Source organism: Schistocerca gregaria, chromosome 5 (genome assembly GCF_023897955.1).
Source record: "Schistocerca gregaria isolate iqSchGreg1 chromosome 5, iqSchGreg1.2, whole genome shotgun sequence".
Lineage (NCBI taxonomy): Eukaryota > Metazoa > Arthropoda > Insecta > Orthoptera > Acrididae > Schistocerca > Schistocerca gregaria.
In genome coordinates, this window is record NC_064924.1 from 287,370,475 (window position 1) to 287,396,269 (window position 25,795).

The 25,795-nt window shown below is 38.3% G+C and overlaps 1 protein-coding gene across 13 annotated transcripts in view; it reads left to right on the forward strand.

Annotated features, from left to right (window-relative positions):
- Positions 1 to 25,795, forward strand: part of LOC126272639 (protein madd-4) — a 1,706,630-nt gene that overhangs the window by 1,519,303 nt on the left and 161,532 nt on the right. The window lies entirely within an intron of this gene.

Here is a 25,795-nt window from a genome sequence, read left to right on the forward strand (position 1 = left end):
CTGTCCCAAACTCTTCTCCATCTCCTAGCCCCATGCCAGGCACTACATACTGGGCATGGCACTATGGGCATGTTCATATGGAGTGAAATAGTTGTGTATACCAACTTGCAGTTGTTACCACCCATAGGTGGTGCCTTATGTCAGATGAGACTCTTAGGGGTTAGGAGTGTCATCATAACAAACAACTCTGTCCACACCTAGCAGCAACACCACCACTGGTGGGCCACCCTGATCTGTACAGCCCCCATTTGCCATCTCACCACTGCACAGGTATGACTTGTACTCCAGACCACCAGTGGTGATTTCCAAGGGCAAGGGAAGGGAGATATCCTTTTGCAACCACAGCAAATGATGCCCACGTTGCGGCTTCCCAGCAGAGAGTTTGAAAGCCCACTGGAGTCTATGGATCTTGACCACGATCACTAAGTGCAGCTGCTACTTGAGCAACCATGATCCTCATTATGCTGCAGTGCTTATCTTGTCACAATACCACACTTCTCTTGCCGCCTAATGAGTGCTCATGGATGTCCTAAAGATTCTGCAATACCATGGTACAGCTTGCAGTGGTGCAATTGCCTTGCACTCATATTGCTAGCTGTAACACATTGTTTTCTTGTTTCTCTACTTCGCTACATCTTAGTCACTTTGTTTGGATTACTTGTTATAATTGTTTGTTTCTCATGTTGTCTCGATCTGTCTGTTTTTTGTTGTCTTCCTTCTGCACTCAATAATCCACTGGTGATAACTCCAGACAGTCGGCAAGCTCCTGCAGGTTCTTTGAGGTGTTTCCAATCTTTGTCTGATTCCAGTCATAATAGATAATATCTGTTCTAATGTAAATAATTATTCCAGTTTGTATATTCCATGGATTTACTTGAAATTTGTTAACCAAAATGTGATAAGCAATAGAACATTCCAATGAAGTAACTTCATGGTATAGTGGAAAAGCTAAGATGTATCGGCGATACCAAATAGTGTTAAAAAAACTCTATATTGAATGCTAGTACCAGTACTAATAATATAGTCTGTTGCTGACTATATTATAAATCACTAGCCTTTTACCCATGGCTACATGTGTGTATTGGCACATATATTGCTCACATCACCTGCTCCTCCTCCTTTCTGACCAGCTTCTCCTCCCCCTTCTGCCTGACCATCCCCTCCTCCTCCCTCTTTCTTTCCATCTCCTTTTCCTGTCTCTCTGCCCATGTCCTCCTTCCCCTCTTTCCTTCTCCTCCTCTCTTCTCTATTGGTCCATCTCGTCCTTCCCCTTCATCTATCCGTCTTATCATTCTCCCCCTCCTCTCTTACTATCCATCTTCTTCTCTCTACTCAGTCATGCTCATCTGCTAGTGTAGCCCATGGAGCACACTGCAATGCTACCCACACAACATACTTGTTGTGCAGGGCAGCCTAGATGTCAGGGGTTACAAAACTTTCTCCTACCCACCCCTATGGGAGCTCAGTATTTCTTACCATCACAGTACTTCCTCCCAGATAATAAATAGTATGCGTACCAGATTTGGTTGCAATCAGTTCACTGATTTAGGAGAAGATATGGAACATCACTCTGTCTCTGCACATCTCCTCCTCCACCCTCTCTCTTTTCCCATCAGTTCCCTCCCCCCTCTCCCCCCTCTCCCCTCCCTCTCTCTCTCTCTCCCCTCCCCCCCTCTCTCTCCTCTCTCTCTCTCTCTCTCTCTCTCATCTCTCTCTCTCTCTCTCTCTCTCTCTCTCTCTCTCTCTCTCTCTCTCTCTCTCTCTCTCTCTCTCCTACCCCCTACTTCTTTTCACCTTCTTCCCCTTCTCTCTGTCCACTCTGTTTTCCCACTTCTCTATATCTTTTCATTCCCCCTTCCTGCTGGTCCATCCCTCTTTGTTCCTCTCTCTCAGTTCATCTCATACTCCTGCCTCTGTTTGTCAATCTCCTCCTCTCCTGTCTCTGTCTGTCCCTCCCCTCCTTCGCAATTTGTGTGTCCAACTCATCCTCGCAAATCACTGTTATTCCTCTCCTTCTTCCCCACCTTTATGGTTAGCCAAGCCCAGCTACTCTTATAGCCCCTGCAAAGCATCCCGACAGAACCTTTACAACAAGCCTGTTGGGAGGTAAGTGGTTCTTACCACTACTATTCTTTCTTCCAGACAGTAAATAGTTTATGGACCAAATTTGGTTGAATCTCATCCACACATACACTCACATTTTTATATATGTACAATTCTTATATATGTGAGTCACCCACATATGCATACGGCACATATATTGCTCACATCTTCCCCTCCCCCTCTCTCACTGTCCATCTCCTTGTCCTCCCCCTCTCTTTCCACCTCCTTCTTTCCCTACCTCTCTATTCCTCATATCTCTTTTCATCCTATCCTCCCCCTCTCTCTGTCCATCTCCTCCTTTCCATATCTCTGTCCAAATCTTCCTCCTCTTTCTGTCTCAGTCATTTCCTCCTCCTCCACCTATTTTGATCTACCTCCTCCTACCAGTGTTCAGTGACCATTTTTTAGGTCTTCCATACAATCTTTGGCCTTCGATAGTGGGATGGTAGGGTGTACTGATGTGTACATATCAATGAAGTCTCTATTCTTCATCTTCTTATTGACTGGAGTCCCTCCATCATATCATTAATATGGTTGAGTAGTGTAATGTCAGATGCCTTTCGAAATTTTCCCAGTTCCATGACATGTAGTGAGTGTTCAGCACTTCCAGGTGCCATACCATGTATAATGCACTTGGCTTCAATTGTGCTGTATACTTTTGATTTAGATCTGTATTACTAAATATCTAAAATGCCACCTGGTCCCAGTTGCAGGTTGTCTGTTTAAAAGCTTTAGGTGTAGCGAAAATTTTATTTTTAGTATTTCATGTAATTTTTGATTGAATTTAAAGAATTTTCGATGCTGTCTTAGGACTCATTGAGTGATATAATATCACATTAACATTTTAACACAAATATTGCAGTTAGAAACTGTGTGTGTGTGTCCTAAGGTAATTTAACTCAAGGCACACAAATTACTAGGACTATAATCATTCAGTATTTGAGAATGAGAGCACTTAGTGACTTCCAATGAACTTTACTCATAATCTGAAACCATTTCAAAACTTTTTCTCACTGACGACCCCAACAAAATAATGTGAAGGAAAAAAGTTTTATTGCTTACTACATTTTCACAATTCATGCAGTAAAACTTTAGCATCAGGCATGACTTTTTAATTTATTACTGCTTTACCACTAACTCTGTTCACAACAAATTTTGCAGACAGTATCCATATATAACACTTAATGTACCTGCAGAATTATGTCACAGTAGGACACATAGCTTAGAAGATATATCATCATAAATATTTGGTGAATAACCCAAAACTAATAAAACCAACATAATTAGTGTTTTGTGTCTTGAATCATAAAGATTTTACATGGTTAACATCAAATATTTCATACTTCAACTTGTTTGTGAAGTGCTCAGATGTTTGAAGCTGTTTTACATGCACCTACTTCACCTACTTCAATTGTTTAAAGAATGATGTGTGGCAGTTAATGGTAATGTGTAACGTGTTGCACAGAAACTAGTCTCCTGTACAATTTCTTACAAAAACTAAACCAAAAATTACAATACCAGTTAATGATAAGTCTACTTTGAACATTGCAGTTTGTTTACATTCAATATTCAAAATGAGCAACCTACAGCAGGTGGCCAAACTCCTCACAAATAGCAGTTTTGTTGCTCCCAAGAGGATTGCTGTATGTTGATCATAATTTGGTTTTGTTTTATAGCTGCTGTTTAAATTTCCAATACAATGTCACCTACTGCTCGCCTTGTGTTTCCTACTAACTTATCCTTTACATGTGGGGGGGGGGGGCAGTGGGGGGGGGGGGGAGAATAAGACAGAAATTTTGCCCCACCCATGCACTGCCACAAGGTAAAGGAGAATTATTCACCTACTTCATATAGAACAGATACAGTATAACACTTGTGCTTTGTGCTTCTTACAGAGCATTTAAAAATGTGAAAGTTTGTAGCACAAAGAGATGTAGCAAAAGTTAAATGTTTTGTGTAATCAAAATTTTGTAATACATCTGCATGTTCGGTGACTGTACATACCACTATGTTACATGTCAGTTAGATGTCAGTACCATATTAATTCATCACAAGGACTAGCTGTACAAATAAAACTACCGGCTTTGTAGTCTTCTGGCTTGTACTGTGGGTCTTCTTTTTATCCTCTGCTACTTTTTAACATTTACTTCCAGTACTTTTCATATGGAGCATGTATTCTTGATTTCATGATTTCTCATCTGTGATGAAGAGATATTAAATATTTCAGTGTAATTACTGAGGTAATTTTAAGTCTTTCATTTTTTCCTTGCCATTTTGATTACTGCTCATCTTCCTATTGTACTATTTCATGGTTAATTTTAGGTTTAAAAGTTTCATCAAATAAGTTTCTATCAGTAGTTGTGATTTTCTATGTAATTCATTTGATATTTTAAATTCTTGTTTATTCAGATTAGCAATTTCATCACTTAATGTAGTTCTGCTTGTTACATTTGACTGTACTTTTATGCATGCATGCCTGAATAAATAAAGAAAGAAATATGGGAAATTTTTACTGCATGTGTATTGTTTGATCATAGCATCAGTAATGCATCTTTTGTACTCTATTGTGAAATTGTATTTCACATGTCTGGTGAAAACTAACTCAGAGACTGCTGGAACAAATTGAAGAGTTCACGTAAAACTTCATAACTGACAGGCCATGGTCAATACATAAAACTTTCCCCTAATGTTTCATCTTTGACTCTATGAGATGTCTTCAGAGGTCTGTTCCAAATGCCAACAGTTTCTCAACACACACTAAACAGTCGTATGTGGGATTTGCAGTTCGCCAGATGCACACCGGGTTGATTTCATAGGGCTGTTGTCAAAACATTGTCTCACTCGCTCAACGATGTCGTCAGATGTGCTTGGATGACCTGATGATTTTCCATGTCTTACCGAACACCCTGTTTCAACAAAACATTTATGCCACTCAGAAATTGTAGGCCAACTAGGAGGATCTTTAGTGTACTTGGTACAGAAATTACAATGAACTGTTGTTGCCAATTTCAATTCTTCAAACCAAAACACACAAAACACACAGCTAGTGGGTCCAGTGAAGGCGACCATCTTTAACACAACTGCCGCTAGCACTCCTTATGGTGCAATTTGGCACTAGTGAACTATGTGAGACAAAACCTGATGTATTTCCTTACAAATTGACACTACAATCACCTCTGTAGGTACTATAAATTAATTTATATGAATTTTCAAAGTTGTACAGTCCTTTTTGAAACATCCTGTTTGTAGGCAATGTAGAGGGCTCCGATGTCCATCACATGATGTTGGCTACAAGTTTATCTCTGGTAATGCCAGTGTTCTTGACTGAAAGTAATCGATAGTCCCAGGTGTACATCTCAGGTGGTAATCACTGTTGTGTTCAACCAGACATGCATTAACACTTCTTTTTGTGGTACCAATATAAACACAAAAAGAAGTGTTGACACCTGCCTTGTTGAACACAAGAAGAATTCTCACCTGAGACACACAGATAAATCAGCCATAGTGGAACACCTTTATCAAGAGGGTAATCAAGTAATAAAATTTATCGAGATGAGTGTCATACTGAAAGCAACACATTAATATGTCTGCATGTATAGAGAGGTATAGAGATTTATAAACGCCATAATAATTTTAATAGAAAAGAGGAACTTATTAAGTTGGGTAAAATCTGGATGTCAACATTGCATTGAAAGAATGCTGATTGATTGCTTTCAGTCAAGAATGTTAGCATTACCAGATATAATCTCATAGCCAACATTATGTGGTGGACAGTGGTTCCCTTTACACTGCCTCTACATTTGGTGCTCCATCGAGTTCTGGCTGCAGTTCACTGCTTTACCTCTGAAGATATTTTTCACAGTCAGAGATGAAACATTAGAGGAAAGTTTTATGTATTGACTACAGCCTATCAGCCCTAAAGTCTTTAGTGAAGTCAGTGCTGGCAATGAAAGCCTACATTATATGAAAAACTGAAGAGTATTCACCTAGTTAACATACTCGGAAAGAAAATATTCTCCATATAGTTCTGTTAAGTAGCTATCAGTATTTTGACTGAAAAAGTTAAAAAAAAATTGTGTATAATTCATTTTACAAGATTTTGTCGCCAGAAAATTCTATATATACACCAATAATGTCTGCCGTTGAACAATTGATGCAATCTAATTTTAGGGAGGAGAAAAAAAGAAATATTTGCTTTAATTTGTGCTTTAGTTTTAAAAAATTATAACATAATGATTTGATCCATCATCACTTTCATAATCATCGATAGTGGAAGAATCATTGTTGGCATCACCATCTTCCTATAGAGCATCATCCTCAGTTCCATCCAGTGAATCTGAATATTTGAGACCACATTTTTTGAAGTATTTTTTTAGCAATGGTACTGAATGGAGTCGTGTGCACATTTCACTCACTCACAAATCTGGGGCAAATAGGGCCACTTGATTTTTCCACTCGTCATAAGCCTGTGGTTTTCATTGTCCATCCATTCTGTATGTTCCTATTTAAATGTTGCTTTGAATGGCTGATTTATACATACATCTAGTGATTGCATGATCGATGTTAGGCCTCCAAGGATAATGACCAAGTCAGGTTTCCCCTTTGTAACCAGTCCTGTTCTTCCCCAATTATATGTCTGTGTAAGCAATCCAGGACCAATATGTTATGTAAATTCATTAATATACCAGGTGATGCTGCCGAACATGTGTCACCAGTCATCCACAAGATCAATTCCACCCACCCTTTCAGGTTAGCTCTCACCAGTAAGCCTTTCACTAATATTTTTGGAATAGTTTTCCTTATAAGTATCCCATAAGGTGGCAGCTTTTATCCATATCCAATTACACACAACATCACTGTACAACTTTGCTCCTCATTGCCAACAGTTCAATGTCATGATGAGTCCCCTTACCTGTTCATGACACTGTTCAGCGGCATCTCACAATAGATTGATGTTTGATCCACATTACCAGTTTACAATAATACAAAGTGTGAGAAAGTAATGAGACTGACAACACTGCAATCAGTCTGGCAACACCATGTTGTTCTACTTATATGTAGACTGGTGTGTTCGTTCCCTCCAGATCAGCTTGAATGAGCAAATGAAAGATCAAAACAGTGTGTTTGCTTTCTTGATGGCAGGGGTATAACGTATAAAGAATTTGTTCCTTCAGGACAAACTGTCAACCAAGTGTTTTACCAAAGATGTCCCTGAAAGGTTTAGCAAAAGGGTGAAATGAGTGAAACTGGACATGCAGACTAGTGGATGCTGCATCCTGACAATGCTCTATGTCACACAGCCACTACCATCATGGAATTTTTGACCTCAAAAGGCATTCCTGTTGTTCCACAGGCCCCATGTCCACCTGATCTGAGACCTCTCGATATTTTTCTTTTCCCAAAATTGACAACTGTCTTAAAAGGGCATCATTCTGGGACTCTGGAAAACATTCAAAGGAATGTGACCAAGATGTTAAAGGACCTACTAGAAGTCTTTCAGCACTGCTACCAAGACTGGGAACAATGACTCTGCTTGTGTATAGCTGCTGAAGGGGACAATATTGTTGTCTGAGAAAAATAAAAACTTTGGTAGATAAAAAATGTCTCATTACTTTTCTCACACACCTTGTATATAGGACTGTTTATGGTTCAAATTTAACAATGAATGATGAAAATTCATCATAATCAACTGGAAACCGTTGAGTGATGGTAGTTTTCTTTTGGAAAATTAATGCATTTGAAAAATCTTGATAGCCATTTCCAGCTAGTTTTGAAACCAGTGATGCCTAATTCTTTGGCTAAAGCCAGAACTTTCAGTTGACACAGCTCCCTATTCACTGCACATCCACATTGTCACTTCTTATCCTTCTTACCTATATAATCACATAGCCTTTTTTCAAGGGCTGACTTCTTCGCTTTTTGGGCGCAAAGTGCCCGGCAACTACCATTCATTTCTTGAAGCTGCAATTTTTGTTTTTCCCTCCAGTCACGAATACAACTCTCACTCATGTCATACTTTTGTCCTGCCACATGGTTTTCAATGTTCTCTGCTTTTTCAATAATTTTAAGTTTTTCTTTAGCTATGTGTGAATTATAATGAGAAATTGTCACCATAATTAATGAGTTAACATATGGTTAATACTTCTAGCATGTTAATTAAATGCCACAGACTGAGGCTGGAACAACACTCTAGTATGATAGGATCTGTTGTTGGAGGCAGAGCAGTACCAGCCTTGCTACAATTAACCTGCATAATGCAGTTTTTTGTCCGTAAATTCAGAAAAAAATATCCGCAGATTATTCAGGTATATACAGTATGTTTGACTACCTTTTCTCCCCTCTCTGAATAATTGGACTCAATAACTCTAAGGACTTGAAAACCTATTTGAATGGACTTTTTTGTCATTTTCATGTATTGGACAGACATTGGGATTGCTTAATCAACACACTATTCAATTCTGTCTTCCATAGCTTCAAAAATTGAATTAAAAGTTCATCCTTGATAACATAAGTACATGATGATAAAAAGAAAGGATTTTGGAAGAACATTTTTTTTCTCTGTCCTGAAAATAACATCAGGGTCAGATATTTTGTATTGTGTCCTCCACCTGTCCAGTCTATAATATCATGTAGATGGATTCACACAAGTTTCTATCCTTGTTAGTGGTACTTCCTGTTGGTAACAGTAATGATGACGTTTTGCTTTACACTCAGGCTTGGATTTGGTATTGCCTCGTTCTGTCTCAGGTTTGTTTACTTTTCCAGCAGTGTTTGTTGTACATTAAAATGGGAGAAATGACAGTACAGATAGGTTTCCTGATGTGCAGCTGGCCAGTGTACAACTTGGGCAGGGATTCACTGAATGCACTGGAAGAGTGGCACAAAAACACTACATTGAGCTGTTTTTCCCCGCAACACCAACAAACTCACAGTACTCACTCACATCAGCAGATTATTCTGTGTGGCACATTTTGGTGCTTGCATATTACAGACCTTTTTTCACTGTCATGAAAGTGTCCCATATACAAAAGTAAATTATGTCTTTTTGTTTTTAATTTATTGTATTTTGTTTTATTTTATTGTATTTTGTTTTATTTTATTTTCTTCTTTTCATTAGTCTTCTGTTTGGTTTGATGCGGCCCACCGCAGATTTCTTTCCTGGGAGAATCTTTTCATCTCAGAGTAGCACTTCAAGCCTACTTCCTCAATTATGTGATGGATGTATTCCAATATCTATTTTCCTCCACAGTTTTTACCATCTGTAGCTCCTTCTAGTACTACTGAAGTTATTCTGCCATGTCCTAAGAGATGTCTGACCAAACTGTCCCTTCTTCTTGTCGGTGTTTTCCTTACATTCCTTTCCTTGCTGATTCTCTTGAGAACCTCCTCATTCCTTACCTTATCAATCCAAATAATTTTCAACATTCTTCTGTAGCACCACATCTAAAATGCTTTGATTCTCTTCTTTTCTGGTTTTCCCACAGTCCATGTTTCACTACCACACAGTGCTGTACTCCAAACATACCTTCTATTAAATTGCTTCCTCAAATTAAGGCTTATGTTTGATATTAGTAGACTTCTGTCGCCTAGAAATTCCCTTTTTGCCAGTGCTAGTCTGCTTTTTATGTCCTGCTTACTCTGACTTTCATGGGTTATTTTGCTGCCTAGATAGCAGAATTCTTTAATTTCATCTACTCAAAAATGTTCAAATGTGTGTGAAATCTGATGGGACTTAACTGCTAAGGTCATCACTCCCTAAGCTTACACACTACTTAACCTAAATTATCCTAAGGACAAACACACACACCCATCCCCGAGGGAGGACTCGAACCTCTGCCGGGAGCACCCGCAGTTTCATCTACTCCGTGATCACCAATCCCAATGTTAAATTTCTTGCTGTCCTCATTTCAGCTACTTCTCATTACTTTCATCAATTCTTCTTCACTTTCACTGAGGATAACAATACCATCAGCAAATCTCATCAATGTTATCCTTTCACCCTGAATTTTAATTGTACTCTTGAAGCTTTGTTTTATTTCCATCATTGCTTCTTTAATGCATAGGTTGAACAATATGGATAAAAGACTACATCCCTGTCTTACACCCTTTTTAATCTGAGCAGTTCATTCTTGGCCTTCCATGCTTATTGTTCCCTTTTGGCTTCTGTACATATTATATGTCATCTGTCTTTCCCTATAGCTTACCCATATTTTCTTCAGGATTTCAAACATCTTACACTGTTTTACATTGTTGAATCCTGTGAACATTTCTTGCATCCATTATCAGCAGAAGCAACAGAATGGCCTCTCTGGTGCCTTTCCCTTTCCTAAAGCCAGACTGATCATCATCTAACACATTCTCAATTTTCTTTTCTATTCTTCTGTCTATTATTCTTGTCAGCAACTTGTATGCAAGAGCTGTTGAGCTGATTGTGTAATAATTCTTGCACTTGTTGGCTCTTGCAATCTTCAGAATTTTGTGTATGATGTCTTTCCAAAAGTCAGATGGTATATCACCAGATGCAAACATTCTACACTCCAACGTGAATAGTCATTTTGTTACTACTTACCCCAATTGTTTTTGAAATTATCATGGAATGTTATGCATTCCTTCTGCTTTATTCGATTTTAAGTCTTCCAAAGCTTGTTTACATTCTGTTTCTAATATTTGACTCCCTATCTCTTCTAATTGACTCCTGTTTCTTCTTCTACCATGTCACCAGACAAGTCTTCTCCCTCATAGAGGCCCCCCTCACTGTACTCTACCCTCTGCATTTAACAAATTTCACTGAAGTTGTTTTGACTTTTCTGTATGCTGCACCAGTCCATCTGACAATCATTTCTGTTTCAATTTCTTCGCATCTTTCATGCAGTCATTTCACCTTAGCTTCTCTGCAGTATCTATTTATTTAATTCCTACATGATTTGTATTTCTGTATCCTGAATTTCTTTGAACAGGTTTGTACTTCCTTCTTTCATTGATCAAATGAAGTATTTCTTCTGTTAGCCATGGTTTCTATGCAGTTATCTTCTTTGTAGATATGTTTTTCTTTTCAATTTCTGTGACTGCCATTTTTAGAGATGTCCATTTTTGTTCAACTGAACTGCCGACTGAGCTCTTCATTACTGCAGTATCTATGGCCTCAGAAAACTTCAGGCATATTTCTTCATTCCTTAGTACTGCCACATCCCACTTCTTTGCACATTGAGTGACTAGTCTCTTAAACTTCATCCTACTCTTCATGACTACTAAATTGTAATCTGAGTCTATATCTGCTCCTACAAATGTAAGGATGTAGAGGCTTACCTCACTAGGGGTAAGATAGATACTGCCTACAGGAAAATTAAAGAGACCTTTGGAGAAAAGAGAACCACTTGTATGAATATCAAGAGCTCAGATGGAAACCCAGTTCCAAGCAAAAAAGGGAAAGCAGAAAGGTGGAAGGAGTATATAAAGGGTCTATACAAGGGTGACGTACTTGAGGACAGTATTATGGAAATGGAAGAGGATGTAGATGAAGATGAAATGGGATATACGATACTGCATGAAGAGTTTGACAGAGCACTGAAAGACCTGAGTCCAAACAAGGCCCCCGGAGTAGACAACGTTCCATTAGAACTACTGACAACCTAGGGAGAGCCAGTCCTGACAAAACTCTACCATCTGGTGAGCAAGATGTATGAGACAGGCGAAATACCGTCAGACTTCAAGAAGAATATAATAATTCCAATCCCAAAGAAGGCAGGTGTTGACAGATGTGAAAATTACTGAACTATCAGTTTAATAAGTAACAGCTGCAAAATACTAACACAAATTCTTTACAAACGAATGGAAAAACTGGTAGAAGCCAACCTTGGGGAAGATCAGTTTGGATTCCATAGAAATATTGGAACACGTGAGGCAATACTGTCCTTATGACTTATCTTAGAAGAAAGATTAAGGAAGCAGTGGTTGGGAAGGGAGTGGTTGGGAAGGGAGTGAGACAAGGTTGTAGCCTCTCCCCAATATTATTCAATCTGTATATTGAGTAAACAGCAAAGGAAACAAAAGAAAAATTTGGAGTAGGTATTAAAATCCATGGAGAAGAAATCAAAACTTTTAGGTTTGCCAATGACATTGTAATTCTCTCAGAGATAGCAAAGGACTTGGAAGAGCAGTTGAACAGAATGGACAGGGTCTTGAAAGGAGGATATAAGATGAACATCATCAAAAGCAAAACTAGGATAATGGAATGTAGTCAAATTAAGTCAGGTGATGTTGAGGGAATTAGATTAGAAAATGAGACACTTAAAGTAGTAAAGGAGTTTTGCTATTTGGGGAGCAAAATAACTGATGATGGTCGAAGTAGAGAAGATATAAAATGTAGACTAGCAATGGTAAGGAAAGCGTTTCTGAAGAAGAAAAATTTGTTAACATCGAGTATAGATTTAAGTGTCAGGAAGTCGTTTCTGAAAGTATTTGTATGGGGTGTAGCCATGTATGGAAGTAAAACATGGATGATAAATAGTTTGGACGAGAAGAGAATAGAAGCTTTCGAAATGTGGTGCTACAGAAAAATGCTGAAGATTAGATGGGTAGTTCACATAACTAATGATGAGGTATTGAATAGAATTGGGGAGAAAAGGAGTTTGTGGCACAACTTGACCAGAAGAAGGGATTGGTTGGTAGGACATGTTCTGAGGCATCAAGGGATCACAAATTTATCATTGGAGGGCAGCGTGGAGGGTAAAAATCATAGAGGGAGACCAAGAGATGAATACACTAAGCAGATTCAGAAGGATGTAGGTTGCAGTAAGTACTGGGAGATGACGCAGCTTGCACAGGATAGGATAGCATGGAGAGCTGCATCAAACCAGTCTAAGGACTGAAGACCACAATAACAACATCTGCTCTTGGGTATGTCTTACAATCTACTATCTGATTTTGGAATCTCTGCCTGAGCATGATGTAATCTAACTGAAATCTTCTTATATCTACCAGTGTTTTTGAAATATACTTCCTCCTGTAATGATTAGTGAACGAAGTATTCTTTATTACTAGCTGAAACTTCTGTAATAAGTTTCAGCTAGTAATAAGGAGAGGAGGAAGACTAATTGAGTTCTGTAATAACTCAATTAGTCTTCCTCCTCTCTTGTTCCTGGAACCATGTCCATGTTCTCCCATAACCCTTTCTTCCAATCCCTCTACTACAACCAAATTCCAGTCCCCCATGACTATTAGAGTTTCATCTCCATGTACGGACTGAATTACATGTTCGATATCCTCATATACTTTCTCTATCTTGTCGTATTTGACCTGCGATATTGGCATGTATACCTGAACTTGGTGTTGGTTTGCTGTTGTTTCTGATGAGACCAACCTTATCATGGCACTGTTCATTGTAACTTACTCCCTGCCCTACTGTCCTGTTCATAATGAATGCTACTCCTGTTATACCATTTTCTGCTGCTGTTGATATTATCTATTACTTATCTTTCCAGGAATTGTTTTCTTTCCATTTCGCTTCACTGATACCCACTATATCAAGATTGAGTCATAGCAACTCCCTTCTAGCTTCTGTATTGCATTCAAACTTCTTATTTTCTATGCCCAGATTCACAGAACATTATCCTTTTATTGGTGGTTGAATCCTTTTCTACATCTACATCTACATCCATACTCCGCAAGCCACCTGACGGTGTGTGGCGGAGGGTACCCTGAGTACCTCTATCGGTTCTCCCTTCTATTCCAGTCTCATATTGTTCGTAGAAAGAAGGATGCTTCTGTGTGGGCTCTAATCTCTCTGATTCTATCCTCATGGTCTCGTCGCGAGATATACGTAGGATGGAGCAATATACTGCTTGACTCTTCGGTGAAGGTATGTTCTCGAAACTTTAACGAAAGCTCGTACCGAGTTACTGAGTGTCTTTCCTGCAGAGTCTTCCACTGGAGTTTATCTATCATCTCCATAACGCTTTTCTCATGGTCATCTCTACTTTGGGAGTCCCCTCCCAGTGATCTGAATAAGATAACAAACAAAATAAATTACACTGGTGTTCAAAATTAAAGCAACAAACGGAGATTTTGCAAGGTTGTGTTTATTGTTCCACAAAACATATAAACAGGTGACAGTAAAGTAGAAACAATGTAAAGAATACAGAATGTAAAAAACTACAACTTGTATAGTGGTAGACAAAAATATTCATTTTTTCCCAAATTAAAGGATTTTCACTCATATGTTAATGTGCTCAGTGTGGGCTGTGACCACCTCTTGCTCCAAAGACAATGACGAGACATGCTGTGAATGATGTCACCAATCTCATGTTAGGCACTAACGCACATTCTTCCTGCAGAGCTGCTCACAAGTCTTGGAGAGTGGTTGATGGATGCTGACGTGATGCAACCAGTCTCCCTAATGCATCCCAGACATGATCTAAGTGATTCAAATTGGGAGAGCAAGCAGGGCGCATCATGTGCACAAAGTCTTCCATTTCCAATAAAACACCAACCACCATGCTCTATGAGGTCGAGCATTATTGTCCATCAATACAAAGTCTGGGCCCATGGCACCTTGCGGCAACTGCACATGAGATGCTAAGGTCTCCTCACAGTACCTGACAGCAGTTAAATCTGGCTGATTCACCCATTCAGTTTCATGAAGAGGTGTTTGAGTGGTCAACATAATCCCTGCCCACACCATTAGTGGTCCTCCTCAATGTCAGTCTCTTTCTGCAATATCTGGGTCCTGAAATAATGTTTCACATGGCTTCCAGAAGCGAATCGATTTAGAATCACTCCCCAGACCAAATCAGAACCCATTTGTGAAAAGAACATTGGTCCACTGTATGACTGTCCTGGTGGCATGTTGTCAGTTCCACCCTAGATGTTCCCTTGTGTGAAGACACACCAGAAGTAAACAGACAGCAGGTCTACAATAATAAAGACCATTCTGCTGAAGCCTTGATGCAACACATCAAGGGGATGCTGGGAGGTCAGATGCCAGTTGCAGTGCAGTACTAAGGTGGTACCATAATGCCCTTACAGCCAAATAACAGTCCACTCTTTCTGGCGCCACACATGGTCAGCTCTATCTTGGTCTCTGGGATATAGTGTCAGTCTCTATAATCTGTTGCCTCATCTGATTAACAACAGAATGATTCACGTTAAGCCATAGAGCCACATCAGTTTGCGACTCCTGCTTCCATTCTTCCTGTGGCCCTCCACAACAGAGAGTCTGTAGGCATCTTCTCTGTGCCATACTGCACCGTCTGTGATTGTGTAGACAGCAGTTTTGGTTGTGGGACTACCCTGCAAACACTGCCCTGCTTGATATGTGTCCTGATGTCATTGCTAACATGGCCATTGGCTGGAATACCATCTTCCATGCAGAACACAATCATAATGTCATTCGTTGACAGTTTGTAAGATTATATCATGAATTAGACACAAGAAGGGGAAATAACAGTTTGTTGCCTTAATTTTGGACACCATTGTATTTACAAGACAGTGCAAAGACCAGCATGGAAGTGTTTGCCACGAGAGACTTTGTGATTCTGCGTTGTAATTTACATTTAATGTACTTAGAATGGCTTAAGGCTGCAGTGTGAAAATTGCATGAGAATAAACAAAGAAGCTGAGAATTATAGAAGTCCTTAATCATTACAAAAACTTTAGTCTATCTACCACAGTCAGTCGTCTTACTACTATTCAGACTTCAGTCTGGAGGATTGGGAATTTCTTGTTTTCAGCATCAATCCTAAGCTTGATTCATGCATGTCACCATTCCTGTTACTTGCCAGCTGAACCCAATGTTTTAGCATGACTGCTGCATCTCATTTCCTCATTGATCTGCCATATGTACTCATTTGTAGGCCTTCCCCTGTGATTACCTCTCTCTACCATTCCTTCAAATATTGTTTTCAGCCGCAAATCATGCTGTAATTTTTGCCTAACTATTTTCTTTCTTCATTTCATTATGTTCCGTGTTACACATTTTTTAGACTTATTGCCGGAGATGTTACTCTTCTGCCACTTTCTCTTTATCCTGACTTGTGAAAGGCAGGGTGTCTCCTCCCATGAGAGGAGTTTCTAAGTTTCATGGTACCACTCTTTCACAGCCACCTCCAACAACTCCTATTTTGTTCTTTTTCTGAACCCTTTTCCCCAATCAGTCACCACAAAGTCTCATTTGGATTAAGTTCTGGCAAATTTCCTGCCACGGAAATTACCTGACACCCAATTCAGTAATGACAGAATGAATCTGAAGTGACAGATTTGCTGATATGGAACAGCAGTAACATTCAAAATTGTTTTACACAGATAAAATAGCCAAAATCCACAATTTTTGATATGTGGTGTGGAGAATCCACTGTGCATACAGGAAAGTATCACATGCAGTGAATGTCAGAGGGTGCTGAATCACAACTTTGCATTGATCACTGTTCATAGTTCCCTGAACAAATTACAGCCTTCCAACACCTTGGTATGCCATTGCTACCCACACCAATGGAGCATGTTTCATGGTTCATACAAGGCAGTCAGGATCCATCCTTTCATTGGGTTTACATCTGAAGGATTAATCATGGAAAATCGGTTTTCATCTGAAAATACCACAATTCTCCACTGCTCTTTTGTCCAGATTATGTGCAGTCTGGATCATGCGGTTCTCTTTTTTCCTCACTACAGCAATTAAAAGTGGCTTCTTCTTGGCACCTATAGCCTTCATTGCACAGAGTCTTTTCCTGACAACTGATGAGCTGGAATTGATTGCCACTTGTTATGCTTTTGCTAGTTAAACTGAAGTAGCACTCATGTTTTTTTGGCTTAGTCAAGGAAGTATTCTGTTCTCCCGGAGCAAAGAAATGAATGGGTGCTACTGCATGGTAAATTTCCCACTTTTCCTTTGGCTGTCAGCTTTTGCACATTTTGACTCGCAGTTGACTTCAAATAGTTCAATCTGTTTGCAATTTTAGTGTTGTTTTGGCCTTAATTGTGCAAAACCTTGATGCACTTTTTCTTTCTAGGGATGAATTCATGAGTTTTCACCATTATGGTAAATGGATACATGCACAGTAGGAAGAAAATTTTTAAAATCCAGCAGTACTTTGAGACCACAGCCAGCGAACGTCAAACCTTAGTTAACACAGAGCACTTTCCAAGACAATAATTGGCAGTATATCATGTTGCCGCTAAGTATTGTCAAAAAGAAAAAATTACATGTAAATGTGTAACTACTAAGCAATCAAGGGTGTGCAATACTTTAGACCAGTTTTATTATTGCATTGCCAGATAGGATGTGCAAAGGTCTGCTGTAACCGCATGTATACAAGGAATGGAAAGAAATAGTCTGACATTACATGATAATTTACCTCTTGAGAAACAAGTAATAAGTAAACTGTGTTGCAGGGCTAATTGCAAAATTTATGCTTGGCTTGCACCCAAGCAAAGTCTAGCAGACACAAAAGTGTTTAATGACCTATAGTTCATCAACATACATGTTTCACTGATGTCAAAAGAAGTACACAAGTGAATCAGAGAGCCATCAGCAGAGGGGCAAAACTACCCAAAATCAACTAATGATAGGATTCTTTGTAAAACAGTGACCAATTGCATTAATTGAAATAGCACCTATTATTCAGAATACTGACTGAGTTTATCCAGTTAACAAAATTATTTCAAGTAATTTTGTTTATCTTTATTTTTACTGTGTGAATCTCAAAACAGTTATAAATTTTGGGGTGCAGAATAACTAAACATATTAAAATATCCAAAATATTAGAATCTGAAGTCTGCGGAAGAAAGATATAGATCAACAACCCATTTACACAAAAATAATTAAAGACAGAATATTAGCAAAAACAAGGCGAGGAAGGGAATGTTTGAAGATCAGACCTCAACATTTGGCTCAACTTATATAGTAAATATTATGGGTATTTAAGGTTGCAGCTTTATGCACTGTGGTATTCCTCTTCTAAAGAATGTCTCCTACCTTCTACGTAAGAAACGTGCATGTGCCAAGTTCAGTTGTTCAGTTGATACATTTAATTGTTCAGTGTACTTCAGTTTATCTACTCTTATTTTCATAGAGTGTGTAAAAAGATCTTAATGATGTATCTTCCCCATAGTTCTTTATTGTGAATAAATAGTGTTCATCACACATTTTATATTAAACAATAATACATAAAATGACTATATGTGAAGAAAACTTGATTATTCATTTTACTGTTGAGAGGTGAATAAGATAACTTAGATGCTTGATAATGAACAGAAAAAGTTTCACCCATAATTGATTGTCCTTTATTGTCCATGTTATGTCTGTGAAAAAGCATTATTTCCCTTCAGCAGCTATGTGTATTAGTGCTACAAAGGGAAATTCTCTGTTATAATTTGTGTTCTTTCCCCAAGTCACAAATTAGTTATAGTCAGTGCTTTCATGATGCTTTTCATGTAGACATGTCCAAGAATAGCAATCTCAAGACAAGTTAAGAAGATACAATAATAAATCTGTGGTGAATGCTAGAAGAAAATTTAACCTAAAACATACCACTGACTGAAATTAAGGTTTATAATTACCCTTTTTACCTTTAATAAAAGAATAATCACTGCACCCCTTGGTTATTGGTTCAGTTCTTTCACATAATAAGTCAACTCACTTATATTTCTTTCTGAAGTGTTGCTAGAAGTGACTTAAATATTAATGGGAGTTAATTTTTAATGTTGTTTCTAACAGTTGATTCATTTTGTTAATGCACAACTTGTTTTGCATCTCGAAAGTTCTCCTAAATAATGGGATGCATAGAATATAATCCAGCCTCCATACCCAGGGCTACTAATACGTGCCGGTGCTGTGGTGTTCATCTTGGAGGTAAACTGATTCAACTCTTTGTGGTGGAAAATTTGTACTGCCAGGTTTTGGTCAGCATGGGGAGAATTGGTGATAGCTTAAAGTTTCTGATCAGTAGTCTTTGTGCCAATATCCTGGTTTTAATTCCAAACCTCCGCAGTGTCTCATGAAGTGAGGGCAGGTGACTCTTGGTGGTAATGCAGCTGTCATGTAGCGGGCATTAAGCTCGGTGGCCCCCTCGGTGCTCTTCAGGAAAAGAAGGCTATGTACCAGTACTGGGTTTCACCGTCTTCCTTTTCTTCATTCATAACAACCCAAACCTATCCATAAAGTGTATAAGCACTCATCACAGTCATGCACACAACAAAAGTACATACTTGACTATGATGCACTATGATTAATGAATGTTTATTGTCTGGACACTGATCAGGTCATGATGATATGTCAGTTGTGGATGACTGTACCCATTATTCTGTTGGCAAGCCTGTTTCCTTCACTAGCAGCAGCATTAAGTAATTGTCTTTTTCTGAAATGTTTCCAGCATATGGAACAGGTGACAGTTGAAAGCTTAATTGATTGCTTAATTCCAAGCATTACATAAAGTGGAGACTGTCTTTCTTTATTAGTTTTTCTAACACCCTCACTTCTACAGACTGCTCATCTAATCTATTATTGTATGTGTAGTGTGTGGTTACAGCTTATTTGCTTAGTTGCTTGAGTTAGATGGGCTTCTCAGTTGCCCTGGATGACAAATATTTTAAAAGAAGGATTTACCCATTGAAGTAAGACTTCCCCCCTAAAGAAAGATCTGAATCTTGAAAAAAAAATTATCATTGGTCTTGGTCATAACTGCTGAGTTACATTCTAAACGTGTTTCTAAAGAATCCATGTGGGGGGGATTGGGGGGGGGGGGGGGGGGTGATGCAGCCCACTGTAGAGCCGAACTTAGTAAAGTCACTAGCAGTATTAACTAGAATCATACACTTTCATATGTGTTTATCATCATCATTGTCATCATCATCATCATCATCACCATCACCACCACCACCATCATCACATCATCATCTCCTTCTGGCAAGCCAGCTTAGGAAGTTTTTGAATTTTTTGCCCCATCTGTTTCTGTCTCGGTAAATTTTCTCTCTCACCACTGTGTTCACGTTTCTACTTTACTTTTAAGTTCTTCTTTAATCAGGTCCAGCCCACTCTTTCATGGACATTGGACATCTTAGGGTGTTTACCTGCCACATGTTATCCCAAGCACTGATAGGGGTTCAGTTTACTTGCTTCTACACTGACAGGGAAAAATTGTAGCATTAAGAAAGAGTTATGCAACATAAATGAAAGTTGATAGGCATGTTTCTACATCTGAAAGATGTTGTCTGTTCACATTTCGCACCAGCCTATAAGGTGACAAAGGTGCCATATCAGCACCTCCCTGACATTGAACGATGTTATGTAATGGGGCTACAAGAAGCTGGATGTTACTTAAATTATACTGCAGAAAGACGTGACTATATGATTTCTGGCAGCCTTGCTCATGAGAATGTATGGTCGCAATAAGGCCAAGCTCTGGAGAGCCAAGTGGCACTACATTGTGTTCAGCTTATGGCTCTGGCACATTGTACTGCATCTGCAGCAGCAGTAGTCTGCGCTGCAGTTGGCTTACAGTGACACAGTGAAGTCTTACAAATTGGTTACTTCAAGGACAGCTCCAAGGCAGATGTCCTGTAACTTGCATTCCACTGATCCCAAACCACTGCCATTTGCAACTTTAGTGGTGGCAAGCAAGAGCTAATTGGAGAGCAGAGTAGAGGTCTGTTGTGTTTTCTGCTGAAAGTTGGTTCTGCCTCGGTGCCAGTAATGGCCATGTTATGGTTAGGAGAAGGCTAGTTGAGGGCCTCTTAACTAACCTCTCAGTGTGTGAGTGATAACTACATCGTCATCCACAACTTGCACTAACAGTCTGTATTGACCGACCAGATGCAACAGGCATGGGAACACCATCCCACAAACTGACATCTTACACATGTGCAACACAATGCAGACACATTTGCTTGTCAGTGTTCAACATTCTGGTGGTTATACTGGTTACTAATGTATCAGCATTTCACATTTGCAATGGTCTATCTTGCACTTACATCAGCCTGTCTTCTTGCAGTGTTAATTACTTAAATATGTTATCTAGCGAAACCTATTGCTGAAATTTTATTACTGTACATCAATTATGTTTTGGTATTGGAATTTCTTTTTCTGTCACTTTATTTCTCATGACCAAACCAACTCAGTCTCACTATACTCAGCCTTTCCTCTATGTCCACTTTCACTTACAAGTAACTCTGTGTATGTTCATATCTGACCTTGGCTGTTCTTCTGTTTTGCAGAATAGACCAAAGGTACTTCATTTCAGCTACTTGCAGTTGATTTTCATGTTTTTTAGTTATTACACAGCTCTCCAGACAATAATCAGTGATGGGCAGAAGGAAAGTTTTGAACATGGTCTGTTTGGTTTTTCATGGGAACCTCCCTACCACAGATATATCTTTGTATTAGATTGAAGAATTTGGATCTTTTGATTACTCTATGCAGAACCTCAGGATTTGCACTACCATCACTTTTCACATATCCAGTTTCTTCCATACATTCATGCTGAGCTTATCTGATATGACAGTTCTCAACACATATAAGAACATTTAGGTCTTCATTTTCCAATTCCTTGCAGTCATTCATTATAGTATTGATGATTATAGAGTAATGGGAGAAGGGAACCTCCCAGCTGTATACTGCTCTTAATTCGATATCACTTTGACCATTCATCTCCTATTTGTGCACTATTCACATAGTTATTGTACACAGCACCTGAATGTTCATAATTAGAAATTTGTAGCATTCTGTTTCTCCAAGCAGTCCCATATTTTATACTTTATGATCAATATGTGTATCAGAAAATATCAAGTGCCCTTATGGTTAAAATGTTATTTTAGACTACATATCTCGCTACAAGTGGTTCGTTCCTATGCCATAAGAAGGCAATATCTTGCTGTGTTCACCTTCCAAAATGAGAGATATTATTACAGTACATATTATCTTTGCATACCAGTCTTTTCTTGTGGTTAAGATTCAATACTCATATCTGTAAACCAGTAATTTTTCAGTGGTAGTGCAAAAATAAATTTCATGTTATCTCTTAAATAGTAAACTGAATTTCATCCTACATTTCAAAAGCAATGAAATTTTGTCAATCAAAAACTAAATAATTATTGATATTATTATATTTGTAATTAAATTATCTTTTTAATGACTCATCTGTTTTCGAGAACAAAGATAATGCATCATATGGAATCATTTTGACCCTTCTGTCTAATTCTGCATGATTCAGTAGATGATGATATGTGCACTGATTACATTTACAAGCTTTTGTGACACCAAAGGCTATTGTAATGACTATTATTACTAGGATATGTGCCAGTACTGTGTAATTTGTATTCTCTGCATGTTCATTGAAATACATATTTTAATACTTTTGCAAGGACTACTGACTCATGTTTCATTTTTAAATTAAGTATTAAGCATTATTCCATAAAAAAAAATCTCTTGGAGATTAAGAGAAGATCACTGCTTTTGCATTGTTTAATATCCAGATCCAGAGCAAAGAATGTTCATGAAGTCTCTTGTGTAATACTTGATAACTTCACCTAAGTTTAGCATACTTGTTTGTGTTTTATCAGTTTGTACCTGTTTTCATTTTCCACTTTAATTACTAGTTGTATTGCTTCTGTGTCAAAATGTTCTGAATATTTTTTTGCATTATGTAAGATATTCTAACATTTTTGCAGTAGCTGCAGATTTTCATTTATCAGTTAGTACATTATCTACCAGGAATTACAATATATTGGAAGACAAGATTAATCAGATTCATAGCGCAGTGGAAAAAAAAAGTAAAAGATAAATCATAAGAGTAAAAACAAGACATAAACAGACTGAAGAGACTAAAGGCAAACGAATGAGAGAGGAAACATATATAGCTTACAGCTTTTTTACTTCTTTATTCATTGCTACAGTTGGTATTGTCATCAAAAGCTCTCCCTCCCCCTCCCTCCCACCCTTCCTCCCTCCCCCTCCCCCCCCTCCCCCCCCCCCTCCCCCCCCCCCCCCCCCTCTCTCTCTCTCTCTCTCTCTCTCTCTCTCTCTCTCTCTCTCTCTCTCTCTCTCTCTCTCTCTCTCTCACACACACACACACAGACACACACACACACACACACACACAGAGCAGGAGCAGGGAGGCACCTGTGTTTGTGTGCAAGCACATGCGTGCATGTGTCTCTGTTAAGCACTTTTACTCCGTCTTTTTTTTTTCACACACTCCTTTTTCATGTCTTCAATTTAATTCCTTTCCCCCAAACTCTACCTTCTCCCCTCTAAAGCTCTCTGAGCTATTTTCTTGTCATATAGTGATTTGTTATTCCTGTTGCCATGTGAATGGACATCATGGGACCTTGTTGAAACATATATTTTTTTGGCATATAACAATTTCTTTTCTCAGTTTAGTGGTCAGCCATATCATTTCTGTATTATATTTTCTAGAGTGAATTTCTCTTTCTTTTCTTTTCAGTTTTTGAAGTAAAAATGTTTTTCTGTCTTCAATTCAAGCTGCTTATAACATCTGGAGAATTCATGTATGCATGGGTAATCTATGGCTGCAAATTATTTTGAATTGGTTTGTAGAGATTAATCTCATTTGTAATTCAAAAACTGCTTTCACAATTTCTGAAAATATGAGAAATGTACCAATACAGTTTCTAATGTTTGTATAACTCTACTCCATTATAGCTAACATTTTTATATGCATGTTTGCTCCTTATAATGAAGAAAAATGAGAATTTATTTGTAACTGTGCAGGATGAAAGCCATTACAAAAATCTTGTTGCATTATGATCATGTAAAAAACAACCTAATTTTGTAGCTTGAGGGACTATAGATTGTTGTGGCAGTGTATTATGTATTTACTGCTTTTGTTACATAGTTTGTACGTTTGCACTGACTATACCGAACTGATAATGGACTGCATAATGATAATATGTTGAATTTATACCTTATTTTATGTTAAGACATCTGGTCATTTAATACCATCGGAAATCTCTTAAATTGGAGATATGGGTATATCTAACATCTCAGTTTTATTTTGGTACATGCTTCTTTGTATTATCATTATTTGAATTTGACAGTAGACAATACAGAGTTTTTCACATTTACATTAATGAAAACAGTGATATCTGTTGCTGTGCTTCCTTCTGTCTTCATATTTTCCTAAGACTTGACGAATTTGAGCACAAGAAAAATACCTACTAATACATTGCCACAGAAATATATTTTAGTTAAAATATAACTGAGCTTCCAGATGTGTCAGATGATTTAAAGACCACAAGCTTTTGGCATATCTAAGTTAGTTATATTCTGCCATCATAAAGTGATGTGAGTGCTGAATGCCTCACACAGTTGTCCTCATCTACTAGTGATGATAACAATGATGTCACTATAGCCTGTATGGTGAAAATAGGTACCTACCAGTTAAAGTGGGCTAGATGCACCTGAGTCACATGTCTCCCATAAACTGTCTTGTAATGAAATTTCATTCATGTTTCCATGTCAATCATAGTGTTTCTACACTTGTAGGTGACTGTCAAGACAGTTCTGACAGCGGCCTTTTGAAATTCATGACTGAAAGCTGCCAGCCATCAGGGATCAACTCCTTCTGTATGGAGTGTAGTGCTTATCCCATAATGCTCCATTTTTCCTTAAGACATTCACCGCTTTGCAAATTCAGAAGCACTGGGCAGAGCCATACACGATTAATTACATTTTTTTTTTTATCACACAATAAGAATATAGCTTGTTGGAAACTTGGTATATTTTAACTTAAATAACAAAATATATTCAGCATTTTAGAATATTCTGCTGCGAAACTTGCACATTCATGTATGCACTCTGTAATTATTTGGGAGTCAGTCATCCAACATATTTATTTGGTAGACAGGTTACTGTGCTCCTCTCTATCTTAGGGTGCTACTTTCATATTTTTATTTCTGTTAGTATAATGAACTAAGTATAGAATGAAAAACAAAGATATATATATATATATATATATATATATATATATATATATATATATATATATATATATATAAAACAGAAAGAAACTTCCACATGGGAAAAATATATTAAAAATAAAGATTCCAAGACTTACCAAGCGGGAAAGCGCCGGCAGACAGGCACATGAACAAAACACACAAACACACACACAGAATTACAAGCTTTCGCAACTGGCAGTTGCTTCGTCAGGAAGGAAGGAAGGAGAGGGAAAAATGAAAGGGTGTGGGTTTTAAGGGAGAGGGTAAGGAGTCATTCCAATCCCGGGAGCGGAAAGACTTCCCTTAGGGGAAAAAAAGGACAGGTATACACTCGCACACACACACACACACACATATCCATCCGCACATACACAGACACAAGCAGACATATTTAAAAAGCTTTTTAAATATGTCTGCTTGTGTCTGTGTATGTGCGGATGGATATGTGTGTGTGTGTGTGTGCGAGTGTATACCTGTCCTTTTTTTCCCCTAAGGGAAGTCTTTCCGCTCCCGGGATTGGAATGACTCCTTACCCTCTCCCTTAAAACCCACACCCTTTCATTTTTCCCTCTCCTTCCTTCCTTCCTGACGAAGCAACTGCCAGTTGCGAAAGCTTGTAATTCTGTGTGTGTGTTTGTGTGTTTTGTTCATGTGCCTGTCTGCCGGCGCTTTCCCGCTTGGTAAGTCTTGGAATCTTTATTTTTAATATATATATATATATATATATATATATATATATATATAT